Source organism: Lygodium microphyllum, chromosome 20, assembly GCF_053477565.2.
Source record: "Lygodium microphyllum isolate KBCC chromosome 20, Lygodium_microphyllum_v1.1.10, whole genome shotgun sequence".
Classification (NCBI taxonomy): domain Eukaryota; kingdom Viridiplantae; phylum Streptophyta; class Polypodiopsida; order Schizaeales; family Lygodiaceae; genus Lygodium; species Lygodium microphyllum.
The window spans coordinates 50986779-51003049 of NC_141154.1; positions in this window are offsets into that span (position 1 = coordinate 50986779).

Genomic DNA, 16271 nt, shown 5'->3' on the forward strand with positions numbered 1-16271 from the left:
AAAGTTGTATCAATGTCTCTAACAAACTCATCTGCTGCAAAGATCTCATCCTTCATAAGAAGAACGGGTGGTAAATGAGGCTTACCATAGATGATTTCAAAGGGTGCCTTACCAGTACTAGAGTGCACCATATTATTGTATGCAAACTCTACTAAAGGCAAATAATTTTTCCATTCTCTTTGATTATCAGAGACATAGGATTTCAAAAGGTCCAAAACAATAGAATTAGCACTTTCACTCTGCCCATCCATTTGAGGATGATAAGAGGATGGAAACTTTAACCTTGTCTTAAGGTTCTTGAAGAGAGCTTGCTAAAAGAGGTTGGTCATGCAGGGATCTCGATCACTTATAATGGCCTTTGGCATGCCATGATGCTTGATAATATGAGCAATGAATAGCTTAGCCATATGATCGGACTTGATTGTCTTTTGCATAGGTATAAAGTGAGCTTGCTTACTGAATCTTTCAATCATAGTCCAGATTGCATCATTGCTTACTTGTGTGCGAGGAAGCTCCATGATAAAGTCCATGGCTATACTTTCCCAAGGCTCATTGGAAATAGGTAATGGCTTCAATAGATCAGGTGGTTTATGCCTGTAATACTTTACTTTTTGGCATATCTTGCATTCGTAGACATATCTTTCAATGTCATCTCTAAGAGTGGGCCAAAAGAAATATCTTTTCAATGCTTGAGTAGTGAGTAGAATACCCCTATGTCCAACATATGGAGATGCATGTGCTTCATCCATTACCTTGTGTCACAATGGTAATGCTACAAAAATTTCTTGATGATGATACAAATAACCATATCAAATCGAGTAAGGTGTAATCGACTGACCTGAGTTAAGCTGATGCCATATGGTTAAGAAGTCGGAATCAGTTGCATACATTTTGGGTAAATCCATGAACTCGTTATGGTAAACAGTTATGATTGCATTCACTCAAAATCGCCATGATAGAGCATCTGCTACCACATTCTTAGGTCTAGATGTGTGAAGGATTTGAAAATGAAACATAAATAAGAAATTTTCCCAATGTATCTATTTCTCTGAGAGCTTCTTCTGAGTGAGGAAAACTTTGGTGATTTGTTTTAGTAACAAAATCTGCACCAAGTAAATAGTGTTTTCATACTTGAAGAGCATGTATCACCGCCATAAGCTCTTTCTCATATACTGAAGCATGTAGCTCATGGTCCTTGAGGTGTCGGCTCTCAAATGCTACTGCATGATGCTCTTGGTTTAGCATAGCTCCAATGCAATCTCCAGAAGCATCGCAGTGAACTTGAAAAGGTTTTTGAAGATCCGGAACTATGAGAACTGGTTCTTGAGTCACAAGAAACTTAATTCTTTTAAAGGCTTGTAGTTTCCTTGATCCCCAGCAAAAAGGCATTCACTTCTTAGTAAGGTCATGTAGAGGAGATGCAACATACGCAAAACCTTGTATGAACCTCGTATAGTATGAACATAGGCCCAAGAAACTTCTAAATTCATGTACAGAAGTAGGTGTAGGCCATTCAACAATGGCTTGAATCTTCTCAAGATCCATTCTCACCAAATTGTGAGAAACAATATGGCCTAAGTAATGAATTTTCGAAAGGAAAAATTCACTCTTCTTAGCATTGACCTATAGTCTATGCTTGCAAAGCTCTTGAAAAACAATAGATATAGGTTTTCTATGCTCTTCTTCAGACCGTGAAAATACTAGAATGTCATCAAAGAAGACACCTGTGAACTTTGAGTGAGGTCTGAAAATTCTCTCCATCATTCTATTGAAAGTGGCGGGTACATTAGTCAAACCAAATGGCATGCCTAAGAACTCGTATAGTCCAAATGTCATACGAAAAGTTGTCTTATGAACATCTTCAGGTGCTATCCATATTTGATGTTAGCTGCTCTTGAGATCAATGCGACTAAAGATACTAACCCCTTGCAACTTATCCAAGATATCATCTATCCTTGGGATATGAAAACGATTCTTGATTGTGATCTTGTTCAAAGATATATAGTCTATGCACATACGGAAAGAACCGTCTTTCTTTTGAACAAGTAAGACTAGAGAGCAGTATGGAGAAGAGCTAGGTTGAACTAACCCTTTTTCTAACAATTTGTTTACTTGTGTTAGGATCTTCTCTTGCTGACTTGTACTTGCTCGGTAAGGCGGTTGGTTAGGTTGTGAATAACTTGGGATAAGATCAATTGTGTGATCTTTCGGGCGCTTAGGAGGTAACCCTCCTGGGAGTGAATCACTAAAACAATCTTCATATTGTTTAACAAAATCATGTCTAGCTTGATCAATTAAAGAGAGGGGTTCTTTTAAAGTCCAAGACTTAGAAGAATTAGTTGGTATTGTGTGTTCATTAGAGGCACCAAGTGCCCTTGAATCATTAGTTTCTTTTGACTCTCTCACAAAAATCATGTACGCAGAAATAGCTTTCTTCATTTCTTTAGAAATGCTAACATGACTAACCATTGGCACAGGCCAATCTCCAGCATTAGCAATGTATACTATGTTCTGACCCTTGAATTGAAATGCAAGGGTCTTCTTAACAAAATTAGGAAGAGGTCTATTCTTGTAATGCCAAGGCATGCCTAAGATAACATCACAGTTACCTATGGATGCAAGTAGAATAGATTCTTGGTCGCCGTAATCCCCAATCCTAAGATTCAACTTCCCTTGAATAGGAGTAGAATTGGTTGTAAGTCCTTCAAATGCTGAGCTTGATCCAATTGGTATTCTCAATCAATCTAGTAGAATTTGTAGCCTTTCAACAGTATCTGCTGACACAAAATTATCTGTGGACCCTCGATCAAAGAGTATCAAAACTTATTGACTATTGAGTATCCCCCGACCCTTTAAGAGTTGTCTTTTCTTCTCATTTAAATGAGTGTTAGCTTGCACATTTGGAACATAATTTGAGGATGGTAGAGGAGGATCTTTAACCACATTTGCTTCCTTCCTTTTGTGAGGACAATCAGGCGTCATATGCCCTAACTCACCACAAAGAAAGCACCTTTCTTCCTCTTTGTACTTTTGTATCTCAGAGGGTGAGAGATACTTGTACTTCTTCTTTTTACCCTCTGGCTTTGAATATCGGTCATGGATAAAGGTAGGTCTTCTTTGATTAGTTCTATCTCTTGGTTGATCATATAGCTGCTCTTGTCTAGCTCTATAAGAAATCATCTCCAACTTTCGAGATGTACCAGGTGTATGCAAACTTTCAGCTATGATGGAAGACTCCATCATGTGAGATAAGGTTTCATGTGGATACACCTTCATGGTTTAGTGTAAATGAGGGAGTAGGCCAGCTTCAAACTTCCTTTTCTTCTCTTCATCTTGCTAGTCTCCATGAAAGGAGTAACCTTGAGAAGAGTAGACCAAAACTTATCCACATAACTAGTGACCTTTTCATGATCTTTCTGGCCTAGCCAATCCCACTCCTTCTTGACATTAATCTCAAAATCAGGAGGCAAGAACTCAGCATACAACTTCTTCTTGAACTTTTCCCAAGTTGTAGGTTTCCTTCCCTCCAAAATGAGAGTCAACCACCAATTGCTAGCGATGTCTTTCAAGTGCATTCCTACATGCCTTATCTTGGACTTTTATGAGAAATTACCATCAGAAAAAGCAACTTCAAATTTCCTGACAAAGGCTAATGCCTTAGTAGGATCTCTCTTACCAGAGTAAGAGTTAAACTTTATGTCCTCATCCCCAGACTTGAAAGTCTTAGTCTTCTTAATCTTGCTCCTCAAGGTCCCTCTTTGTCCGTTTGTGGATTGCACGAGACTTAGAACCAAGAGAGTAGAAACTAGAAGATGATGATGAGGAGGAGGAACTTGAGTAATCAGGGGAGTAGCTGGTTGGTGAGGGAGATGACTCTCTCCTTATCTGCCTCACTCGATGTGAGGTCTTTTTACTCTTCTTGACCCGAGAATCCTTCTTCCTTTTAGGAAGCTTCTCAGCAATTGGATGCTTTGCATCTTCACCATCAATTGGTGCAATGGTGATTCCTCCAGTATCACCATCTTTTGGAGGATTTGATTCTTCATAAGTAGCTTATTCCCTTGCCCTTAAGGTATCAATCAATTGTCAATTGAGCCTCTAATTGCTCACTTGTAGGTGCTTCATCAGTTGCTATCTTTACCTTCTTCTTGCAAGGGTCACCTTTACTTTGAGAAAAGAAAAGAGACCTGCTCTGATACCACTGTTATAGAATTCGAGATACACGCTCAACTTTCTTATATACTTTAAATATATATAGTGAATATTATGTTGGTACAGAGGGATAATAGATAAGAAAAAGAAAGATGTAGAGAGAGAGGTAGAGAAATTGGCAACACACTAGGGATTGCAAGATGGGCCAGTCTCCCCCCTTGTGGAGTTATATTATTGACAAGGAGCAAGCTCCTCTGTTACATATAAGCCAGTTCTTACTTGTAGATCTTGGAAACAAGATTACGGTTCCTTGCACGGTATACAACTGGCTAACACTTGCACAACTTGGAAGTTGGCACCTTTTGATCCTTCTTGAGTTTCCTTCTCTCCTACACAATATGTGTAGGGCTCTCCTCTTGGCACTTGATTTCAGCAGAGCTTCAGCAGCACTTGCACCTTCTCTTCTCCTCTTGAAACTTGATTTCAGCAAGGCTTCCGCAGCACTTGCACATTCTCTTCTCCTCTTGGATACATGCAAAGTGACGCTTCCTTCACCCCTCCCTTACACCCAAGGAGAGCCTCTTCTTTTATAGGCTTTCAAGAGCATCTCTTCTTGGAGAGAGAGTTGAGTTGATCTTCATGCAAGATGTGGTTGTTCCACTCTGTAGCGCTAATTTCGAGATATCTCTTTGTGTGTTGTTTGGATGAAAAAACATCCAACACGAAAGTTGTAGATCTCGCTGTTTTCGATAACCCACATGGCCCATTTTTAGATATTGTTTTTCTATTGCAAGATATTAAAAAAATGGATTTTCCAAAAAATAGCTATTTAAACTGTACTCTTAATTTGTGGTCCATTGAACCACCTTGAGTCATATATAAGGAGAGTTCATTAGATTGCCCTGGGCCTAAACCTTAAGATTGAATTTCACACAAAAGATTGCGTCATTTTAGACCTTAGAAAGAGAAAATCACTTCTCTCCTCACTTCCGGAGGATCACGTCTCTGGTCTTTCTTAGTGAGAGAATTCCCTCTCTCGTCTTTCTTAATGAAAGAAAATATCTTAAACCTTGTCTTGTAAGGGAGAGGATGACCCCAAATGAATGCAATGCTCATTACACACAAGTAAAACGTTCCCAAGTGTCCTTGGATTCACACATAAATACATATACACAATGGTAATGCACTTCCTCTTCTTAGAACTCAATCCATCTTCATTTAGGTGTAACTCCTTGGTTCTTATGTACACTCTTACACTTGGCAGACACTTCTTTCCCCCTTCATAACTTGTACTACATGTACCAGATATCTCCGTCATAGTGCTCTAATCACCCCATTAAGTTAGGCACTAGGAATAATGTCTCTAAATGGTCTCATGGCCATGCTAGATCATCATCAACACTTAAAGAAAAGTGAGTCATTAATTTATTGATATAAGTTTATTAAATAGAGAATGCGTAATGAGCAATCAATTTAGTGATACCATCATTCATACATGATGCCATAGTATGAATCAACTTTGCATGATTACATTCAATGTAGACGGTTAGGGACAAAAGCTTATGAGTCAATTAAAAGGCTTGTAGGGCAAAGAGACTTGCTTCAAGAGAGCTTCAAATTGAGTTCCTGATAAGGATAAGTTACCATAAATAAAAGAAAAAGCTCCTCTTAATTCAAATCAAAGCATCTATGAATAATCTACAAACATTTCTTTGCAATAGGAGCACATAATACTTACATATTTTGACAAGATATCTTCTATAGAGTAAGAAATGAATTAAAAGAACAATGTTGTAGCTAATTCTCTGAATATGGTTGAAGATATTAGCCCCAAATCAACCCAAATATCTTTTGGAATTCACCTTTGATGATAACATAAAATTCTTGTAACATGGTGTTGGTGCATTTGGTGTCGAGAGTCTACCACTAGGGTAAGAGACAGCAGGGTGAAGGTAGATTCAGGGAGAAGAGTAGATGGAAGAGAAGGGGTTCGAAAAAATTGAAGACATAGAGGAATACTCTCAAAAAGAATTAGAAAATGTAGAAGAATACTAAACAGAGATGAAGCGTGTTAGTTTATTCCTGCATTATGAGAAGATAAAACTCTAATAGACAAAAACATGTATAAAGTAATACATTCCTCTATGCTACTCAGATCGCCAATCTGATGCTTTCATTGGCTTTGAAAGGGGGGTGAAACACTAGGACACTTGGCCAGAATTAATCCAGATCACTCCTTCATCTCCCACTTTGGAGTGATGTTCACTACCTGAAAACAACAATCGGGATTTCGCTAATCTTTATTTTTACATAAAATCCTCTAAAATAGCTGAAAGCTACATGCTTGCTTTTACATGTTATCCTAATCTAGAAGTTGTCTATAATTTTATGGATTTTTACAAGAGATAATATCTAAAAGATCAAAAATTGGCTAAAACTTGTCTAAAAATCTAATATTTTTGAACTATGGATACTAACACTAATGTCTAAAATAGCATTGTCTCTCTAAATCAATAAGAAAATCACACTTTAGATTTTTTTTGTATGGTGTACATAATTTTTGAACTACTTTGTTTGCTAACTTAGGAACAAAGATTGATTTTTCATCTGCATTTCATCATAAAAACAAATGGCCAAACAAAAGCTACAAACATCACAATCTTGGATCTTTTACGTGCATACACAATTTCAAAACCACAAACCTGGGATACATACATTTACTTAAGTTTGCATACAATAACACACCACATAAAGCTACATGAAAAGAACCATTTGAAATCATTTATGGATATAGATTGCCTACGCCTCTTGCTTCATTGTCAAACAAAGTTAAAGTTGTTGATGATATTACCCACATGCATGATACTATTTTTGATGAAGTTACTTGTCTGTAGTTACCATGAGATATTTGAATGCATTATTGTATGGTGGATTGATGTGTTGTATCTTTTTCTGCAGAGTCCATTCGATGTTCCTTTGCGGCGGGACGAGCTTTTGGGGGACGATGATACGTAGCTCGCCCTTGGACCCCTGGAGCTCACACACCTTTATTTTTGAGTCGCCTGATCTATGTAGACATTTTCTATGTATTAGTGATATCTTATCATGATTGTGCCAATCGTTTTTTATGCGATCATGTATTTATTTCATGTATCAGTTTGCGATGCGCATAACGGTGCCAATAGCAATGCTGATAGCGATGCCAATACCGACTGTTCTATGGCGTTGCCAATAACGACGCTTTTTGCGACGACGGGGGCAAATTTTATTGTTTGCATTTTCGTCGCTTTAAACGTCGATATAAGGCCTATATCTTGTAGTGATACTTGGAGCAACTACCTACTCAATTTGTTGACAAATCACTTATAAGGATACATAAGATATACATTTTAAGTAAGATAAATTTTTTAAAGATTTATATTATTGTGCTTTGTATGATTTATATTGATTATGCTAACATAATTTTTTGGATGTGCAGGTGACCTTTGTGGATATTTAGATCATCAGGATGAGTCGAGGGATGAGCGACAAGGAGCTATAGGAGATCTTCATGCGTATGTCTCTAGATCAGATGGTGAGATTCAGAGATATGGCGGACTAGGAGCTGTCTCGGACACCATCAAGCTGCTTTATTAGATCTACTTTGGCGCGCTCTGATGCTTCAGTTTGTAGCAGACGAGGTCGATGCTCTAGACTTGGGCTAGATGGAGGGAGTGGTTCAGGGGGATGCTACAGAGATTCGAATGTAGTGAGCCCACGGTCGGCTTGGGATACGAGTGCTACTTCTCGCTCTCGCGGTGGTTCAAGAGAGCATGGCTCAGGTGGTTGCTGTGGAGGTACGGACGCAGTGTCTCCGTCTCATTGTTTTGCTGGAGTTGCGTCACCTTTGGGATTTGTCACACCTGTGGGGATGTCTACTCCAGTCACTCTGGCATTTGCTCAGTCGTCCGCAGGTGACACCCCTATGGGTGCTACTATGAGAGATACTACCTCGGTAGGTACACCAGATGTACATTGGTCTTCTAGATATACCCAGGAGTGTGGTCACAAGTGGGAGAGGATCCATCTTAGGCATATCCCAAAGAGGTATGCCTACCTTGTAGATGATAGGTCAGGAGCCATCATCATGAATGATGAGGGGAGGAGGGTGATGGCTCGCATGAGAGAGTTGTGCCAACAAGTTTTTCGGCACAACTTCTTGGATTATTGGAAGAACACATCGGAGGGGAGCAAGGACTACATTGTAGTATCCTTGCATGAGGAGTTTCTGGTACCAGCCATAGCAGATATGTTTTCTACGGGTTGGATGATGGAGTGCATGGGTGCATACATGTCACACAGACGATCGAACGCAAGCAGGGCACTCAAGAGTGGGGCTTCAAAGCCTGAGTGGCTAGATGCGAATGACTAGCACCCGCATCTTGGGAGTGGCAGCCACATGACATATTTGGAGGACTTTGTAAGTTTTTCTTTTATTCTGCTTGCTTATTTTTTTATAATATCCTTTGTACTAACAATCATGTTTCTAACAGTTGTATTTTGTTTTCTTTGCAGCACTCCATTACAGACCACGATCCCACTAGCCTTGAGACTCGATATGCAGAGAGGCATGGTCTTACTGCATTGATCGACTGATTGTATAGACGCGGGAGGCCTGTAAGTCACTCATCTTTCTTGTCCGTAGTTACTATGTTTAATTAGAATGCATTATTGTATGATGGACTGATGTGTAGTTGTTTCTTTTTCTGCAGAGTCCGTTCAATGCTCCTTTGCGACGAGACAAGGTTTCAGATGGCGAGTATCTATAGCTTGCCCTTGGATCCCTGGAGCTCACATACCCTTGTTTATTGGTCACGTGATTTGTATAGACATTTTCTATATAGTAGTAGTATCTTGTAATGATTGTACCGGTCACTTTCATTATGCGATCATGTATTTATTTCATGTATCAATGTTATGATTTAAGTACACCTTGCCTTTATTTACACGAGCATTGTACACATTACTGAAGCTATTTTGTATGGCCCAAATAAAGCACATAATGCTATATGTGGCAGGGCAGCTTGCTGCCCTGGCACAAAATTTTTTTTCCCTGTTACCATCGCTATTAGCATCGAAAATTTACTGCACATGTGACTATTATCGTCGCAAAATGCATCGCAAAGCATCGTTATCAACGTCGCTATGTGCATCGCTATCAGCACCGCAAAGATGCTGATACCGACGCACATAGCGACGATGATAATGATAGTGATATCGACTCTTCTATGGCGCCGCCAATAACGATGCTTTTTGCGATGACGAGGGAAAATTTCTTTATGAACATTTTTGTCGCTTTTAATGTTGGTATAAGGCCTATAGCTTGTAGTGTTTAATCAATTTCTCTCCAATGTCTCTCTCTTGCGGGCCCAGGCTTTGCTTTTTCATGTGGAGGTTGTAGAGGGTTGAGAGTTAAAGGAGCGCTCACTTAGCTTGGAGTGTTAAAAGCATGCCCTGTATGGGATTTAAGAAAGGCTATGCCTCTCACTGCAAATTAACACTTGTATTCATGTGTGAGAGACCATGTGAGAGATAGTCATTTTATTCTCGTGTATCCAGGCTCTTGAAGGATTAAGAGTGTGTCCAAATGTCTCACTACATTGAGCTTGTGTAGCACAACACAAACAGTGTTGAATGATGTATATTTCTTTAAGATGAATAAAACGGATCTATTTGAATAGCAACATTATATATGCACTTGTGCTTGTGTTATCTAAAGGGGTATTGTTAGAAATTTTAGCAGAATAGAATCAACTAAGGCATAATGTCACAGAGAAGAAACATAGGCACAAAGTAGAGAATGGCACTACAAAGAAACCTAGAAGAACAAATGAATATGCTTTAATGTAAAATTTTGAATTATGCAAAATTTCACAAGTTCCAAGAGAAAAAAATTGAAAAGGTGAGCACTTGATATGGATTAAAGAATACATGAACTCTTCAATGAATAATATCTTCTCTTACTAAATCCATGTGGAAAGCCAAATTTGGAGTGCTCATTACTCTAAAACCTCTTCTAATTAGCAATAAAACCGTTTTCTTACAAGTGTAATTTTTAAAATGATTTTTGCCTTAATATTTTTTGGGTCATTTTTCTTACTTTTAACATTCTGATGTACTGTTTTGAAATGTAAGGTACCGGAGTCACCTCAAATTTAAAAAATGTAGGGTTATTAAGTTACATTGTATTTATCTAGGAGAAAATTTAAAAATTTTTGTAACTCACACCCTTTTTATGTACATTCATCTCATAACTCTTTATTTTAGTACTTTAACTCCTCTAAACTCCTTTTTATATCACCTCTACAAGAAGTACTTGGCATACGAGGTGCAAGCAAGCACGAGGAGGAGCCTAGATATTCAAAAATAGTATTTAGATTATTTATCACAATAGAATGTGCATGAATAATTACTTTTCAACTGACCAGCGGATATTTGGCTGCCATGCCACTATCAGTATGCCACATGAGCCTAAGTCACGCAGATATCTTCTCGTTTGTTATGGAGATGGTGACTTTATGGCTTACAAGTTTTGGGATTTGGACGCCCAATAGGTTCTATGCAGCCATCATGCTATCTTTTATGAGGACACAGACACCTCTCAGGCCTCTTGATGCGCGTTTAGTGCACTTTATGGCTGATTCTACAGTGGTATGTTAGTCTTCTACTTCGCTGAGGCCGCATACTGTCTTGAGACCCCGTCTAACTTGTGTCCGCGATGCTGGCCCTCTTTCAGTGATTGACTTTGGAGAGTTTGGATGCTCTCCGCTGTCTTGTATGTGCCACGCTAATGCTATGTACTACCCTAATGATGATGGTGTACAGCCTTGCACTCATGAGTTGTGCTAGATTGCTCCATTGTATATGGAGCTGCAGGATCACTTGCCTCCTAGATATCTTGGACTCGGAGATTCCCGACACTTATTGCACAGCTCACTTTCCAATTGGGCATTGGGTGAGATGTCATGATTCCTCATCCTATCTCTTTTCTTTTGTTTTGTTTTCCACTCCCTAGCCCATTGGCCTTTTAGTGGGAGGTTGTTGGGGTAAAAGGCCCGTGGGCCTGGACGTGTACAGTGACCGCCCATATTCTTTATTCATATATATATATATGAAAGTGCAATAAGGCTGTCATAACATTATTAACAGCACCTACATTGTGTGTGCTCTTCTCTCTTGCGTCCCTTGCATCCCTTTCATGAAGGAATACGATTGTATTCAAATGTCCCACTACATTGAGCTTGTGTAGCACGCCACCAACAATGCTCAATGATATATAGTTCTCTAAGATGAATAAAATTGATCTATTTGAATAGAAACTTTATATTTGGTGCGCAGATCGGATGTTGTACGCTCGCGTAGTGAATGCCGGAAGGTCCCCAAGAACAATAGAACTCTACTTTTTGCACAAATTACAAGGTAAAAAGCATGAACGACAAGAGCAAGAGACCAATTGGGTACAATCTCCCCCCATGCCTTGTGCGAGCGCTCCACAAAGCATGTATTTTATGTATTATTCATCTTCAAGCTCAAATAATAGCCCAAATTATAAAATAGCAAGCTTTTAGCTTTTGAGTTTGCTTTAACACAAAATAGGAATAAAGTTAATGGACGGTGCCCAAAGAGTCTGGCACGCCCAATACAATGTCCAAATAGAAATAACATATTCGTGCGTCCATGCGCATACAAAATAATAATAAATATCCGACGCCTTAATAAATAGGTGTGACAAAATATAGGTGCCATACCTAAGGTATGCGCCCATCAAAATATAATCCATAAATCGAATACTCGCTATCCTCCAATGCTTTCCTCCGCTACTGCTGCTATCTCTACACATCAACTGAAGCATTCACAATCGTTAGTAAAATAATACAATTAAACCAACAAAAGTGAATACCTAGCAGTCTTCAGCTACATAAATAAATCAACTGGTTAGAAATAAATCCTAACCTTAATTTATTACGAGTGCGCACTCTAAACTCATAAACGTTTATTAATTTAATATGCATTTTGCGGAATCACCCGCTATGGAATCACCCATGTACACACTAAATTAATGAAACGCCCGAAAAGGACAGGCGTCCCCATCAACTTCTCGCACAAAGAATCTACTTTGTGTATGAGCCTCGGTCATCAAAGTTTGCGGAATCCACCGTAAAACCTCACGGAATCCACCGTGGCATAGAATCCACCGTGAAATATGCCTCCTGGCATCATACCACTGGTGCCCAGGTCGGAGTTTCTGCGCAGGAACAACCCTTCTATGAGTTTTGGACAGAAGTCAGTTTTGACTCCAGTTGACTTGTCTGACTTGCAGAGTACCAGACTAATGTGACTTGCTGAGTTTGTAGACTTGCAGAACTTGCTTGCTTTACAGAACTTGCAGAACTTCAACTTGATAGAACTTGCTGAACTTGATTGGTTGTGTGTGACTTGAAGTTTGTTATGACTTGATTGATTAGAGCTTAAGTAATTAAGCTTGATAGCTTAATCTCAAGACAACGGCGAAGATCGTGGGGGGGGCGTTTTTTTAGCCGGCGAGATTTGCGCTGACATCCTCAGAGGCGCCACGAAAATTAAGAAATTTTAAGCTCTTTAAAGCTTAAGTAAAGCTTCTCAAGCTTTTAAAGCTTGATTAACTTGTAAACTTTTGGGATTAAGAGAGAGCTTATCTCTGTTCTTGACGACTTGATGTAGGAGAGTTGAGAGTGGTCCTCCGCCTCTGCAGACCGGTCCTTCGCAATCCGATGATGGAAACAGCGGTTCTTGATCTCCAGGAATTTGCCTGTATCGACCGTTCGCGATGAGATTGACCGTAGAGCCCGATCGTTCCAGGAGCTCCGCCTTCGCACGAGCTGGGTAGCAATTGGAAGCTCTTGATCTCAGCTTTGCTCTGATACCACTGGTGCGCAGATCGGATGCTGTACGCTCGCGTAGTGAATGCCTGAAGGTCCCCAAGAACAAAAGAACTCTACTTTTTGCACAAATTACAAGGTAAAAAGCATGAATGACAAGAGCAAGAGACCAATTGGGTGCAATCTCCCCCCATGCCTTGTGTGAGCGCTCCACAAAGCATGTATTTTATGTATTATTCATCTTCAAGCTCAAATAATAGCCCAAATTACAAAATAGCAAGCTTTTAGCTTTTGAGTTTGCTTTAACACAAAATAGGAATAAAGCTAATGGACGGTGCCCAAAGAGTCTGGCACGCCCAATACAATGTCCAAATAGAAATAACATATTCGTGCGCCCATGCGCATACAAAATAATAATAAATATCCGACGCCTTAATAAATAGGCGTGATAAAATATAGGCGCCATGCCTAAGGTATGCGCCCATCAAAATATAATCCATAAATCGAATACTCGCTATCCTCCAATGCTTTCCTCCGCCACTGCTGCTATCTCTACACATCAACTGAAGCATTCACAATCGTTAGTAAAATAATACAATTAAACCGACAAAAGTGAATACCTAGCAGTCTTCAGCTACATAAATAAATCAACTGGTTAGAAATAAATCCTAACCTTAATTTATTACGAGTGCACACTCTAAACTCATAAACGTTTATTAATTTAATATGCATTTTGCGGAATCACCCGCTATGGAATCACCCATGTACACACTAAATTAATGAAACGCCCGAAAACGACAGGCGTCCCCATCAACTTCTCGCACAAAGAATCCACTTTGTGTATGAGCCCCAGTCATCAAAGTTTACGGAATCCACCGTAAAATCTCACGGAATCCACCATGGCACAGAATCCACTGTGAAATATGCCTCCTGGCATCAATATTTGCATGCACTTGTACTTGTATTATTTAAATGGGTATTGTCAGACATTTCTATAAAATAGAATCAACTAGGGGATAATATGAGAGAGAAGAAACACAAGTACAATAGAGAAGGGCGCAATACAAAAATGTGGAAGAATGGATTTTGATCTTGATTCTTTTAAGGTCCTTTTACTTACTTTCCACATTGCAATGTATCGTTTTGAAATGTAAGGTACTTAAATCACCTCAAAATTTAAAAATATAGGTTGCTTAAGTTACCTTATCTTTATATAAGTAAAATTTTAAAAGTTTGTGTAGCTCATACCCTTTTTGTATACATTCATCTCATAACTCATTATGTTATTACATTAACTCCTCTAAACTCCTTTTTATATCACCTATATAAGAAGTACATGGCATGCAAGGTGCAAGCAAGTATGATGAGTCTAAATTTTTGAAAATAGGTTTCAAATTATTTATTAAAGGATAAGGTGCATGTGACAGTGAGTGAGGGTGAGAGTGAAAGATTGAGGGTGAAGGACCAAGAGGGTGAATGTCTAACCATTTTCTCTCCAATATCTCTCTCTTGCCATGCCCATGGTTCTCTTTTGTATGTGGAGGGAGGTCATAAAGGGTTGAGAGTCCAAGAAGCACACACTTACATTCTAGAGTGTGCAAAGTGAATCCTTCATGGGATTGAAAGAAGGCCATGTCACTCACTACAAATTGATGCTTGCATTTGTGTGTGAGAGACTATGTGAGAGGTAGTTGTTTGATTCTCGTGTGTCAAATCTCTTGAAAAAACAAGAGCATGCAAGAGACTTTGTGAAAGGTAGTCACTTGATTCTCGTGCATCAAAGCTTTTGAAGAAATAAGAGTATGCCAAATGTCCCACTATATCTAGCTTGTGCAGCACAACACCAATAATGTTGAACGATATATACTTCTCCAAGATGAATAAAATGGATCTATTCAAATAAAAACTTTATATTTGCATGCACTTGTGCTTGTGTTATCTAAACATGTATTGTGAGACATTTTAGAGGAAGAGAATCAACTAGTGGATAATATCACAAAGAAAAAATGCAAGTACAAAGCAGAAAAGGAATCAAGGAACAAACCTAGAAAAACTGATGAACATGCTTTAGTGTGAAAATTTGAGCTATGCAAAATGTCAGAAGTTCAAAGAGAAAAACAATTGAAAATGTGACTCCTTGATACAAATTAAAGAGCAGATGCAAACTCTTCAATGAACCATATATTTTATTACTAATTTTATGTAAAAAACCAAAATTGGAGGGTTTATTACTCTAAAATCTCTTCTAATTATTAGCAACTGAATCATTTTCTTAGAAGTGTCATTTTTGGAATGAATTTGTTTTTAATATTTTTCAAATCCTTTTTCTTGCTTTTAACATTGCAATGTATCATTTTGAAATGTAAGGTGCTTAAGTCACCTCAAAACTAAAAAATATAGGGTACTTAGATTACCTTATCTTTATCTAAGAGATATTTTAAAAGTTTTTGTAACTCATATTCTTTTACTACTTTAACTCCTTTAAACTCCTTTTTATATCACCTCTACAAGAAGTACATAGCATAAAGGTACAAGCAAGCACAAGAAGGAGCCTAAGTTTTCAAAAATAGTACTCGAATTATTTATCACAATATAATGTGCATGAATAATAACTTTTTTGACTTACTAGAACATTGTAGCAATTTTATTGCTTTTTCATGAAAATTCATAAGTTGCATGTGATCCCATGCAAGTTGTAGTAATAGCATAAGCTCTTCTGGAAAAGCTATAGATGTTCTAGTTCATTCTCACCATAGAAAAAGCATGCAATGAGAAATGAGTGGTCTTGAGGCCCTAGAATAGGTTGGATATCCAAGAGGGATGGAAAAACTCTAATCCCAAAAATCATGTATAAAATGAATGAGAACAAATAGAACAAGCTTTTGTACACTTGCCTTCCTACTTTCATTATGAGAGAGTGAGTGAGGGAGAGAGTGAGAGATTGAGAGCAAGAGAGTGATAGAGTGAGGGGGAGGGACCAAGAGGATAAAGCTCTACTCATCTTCCCCATTATCTCTTTCTCTTGACATGCCCATGGTTCTCTTTTCTATGTGGCTATACTAGATGGTTGAGAGTCCAAATGTCCCACTATATTGAGCTTAAATAGCACAACAACAAAAATTCTTAATGATTTATACTTCTCCAAGATGAATGAAATGGATTTATTTGAATAGCAACTTTACATTTTCATGCACTTATGCTTGTGTTATCTATAGAGGTATT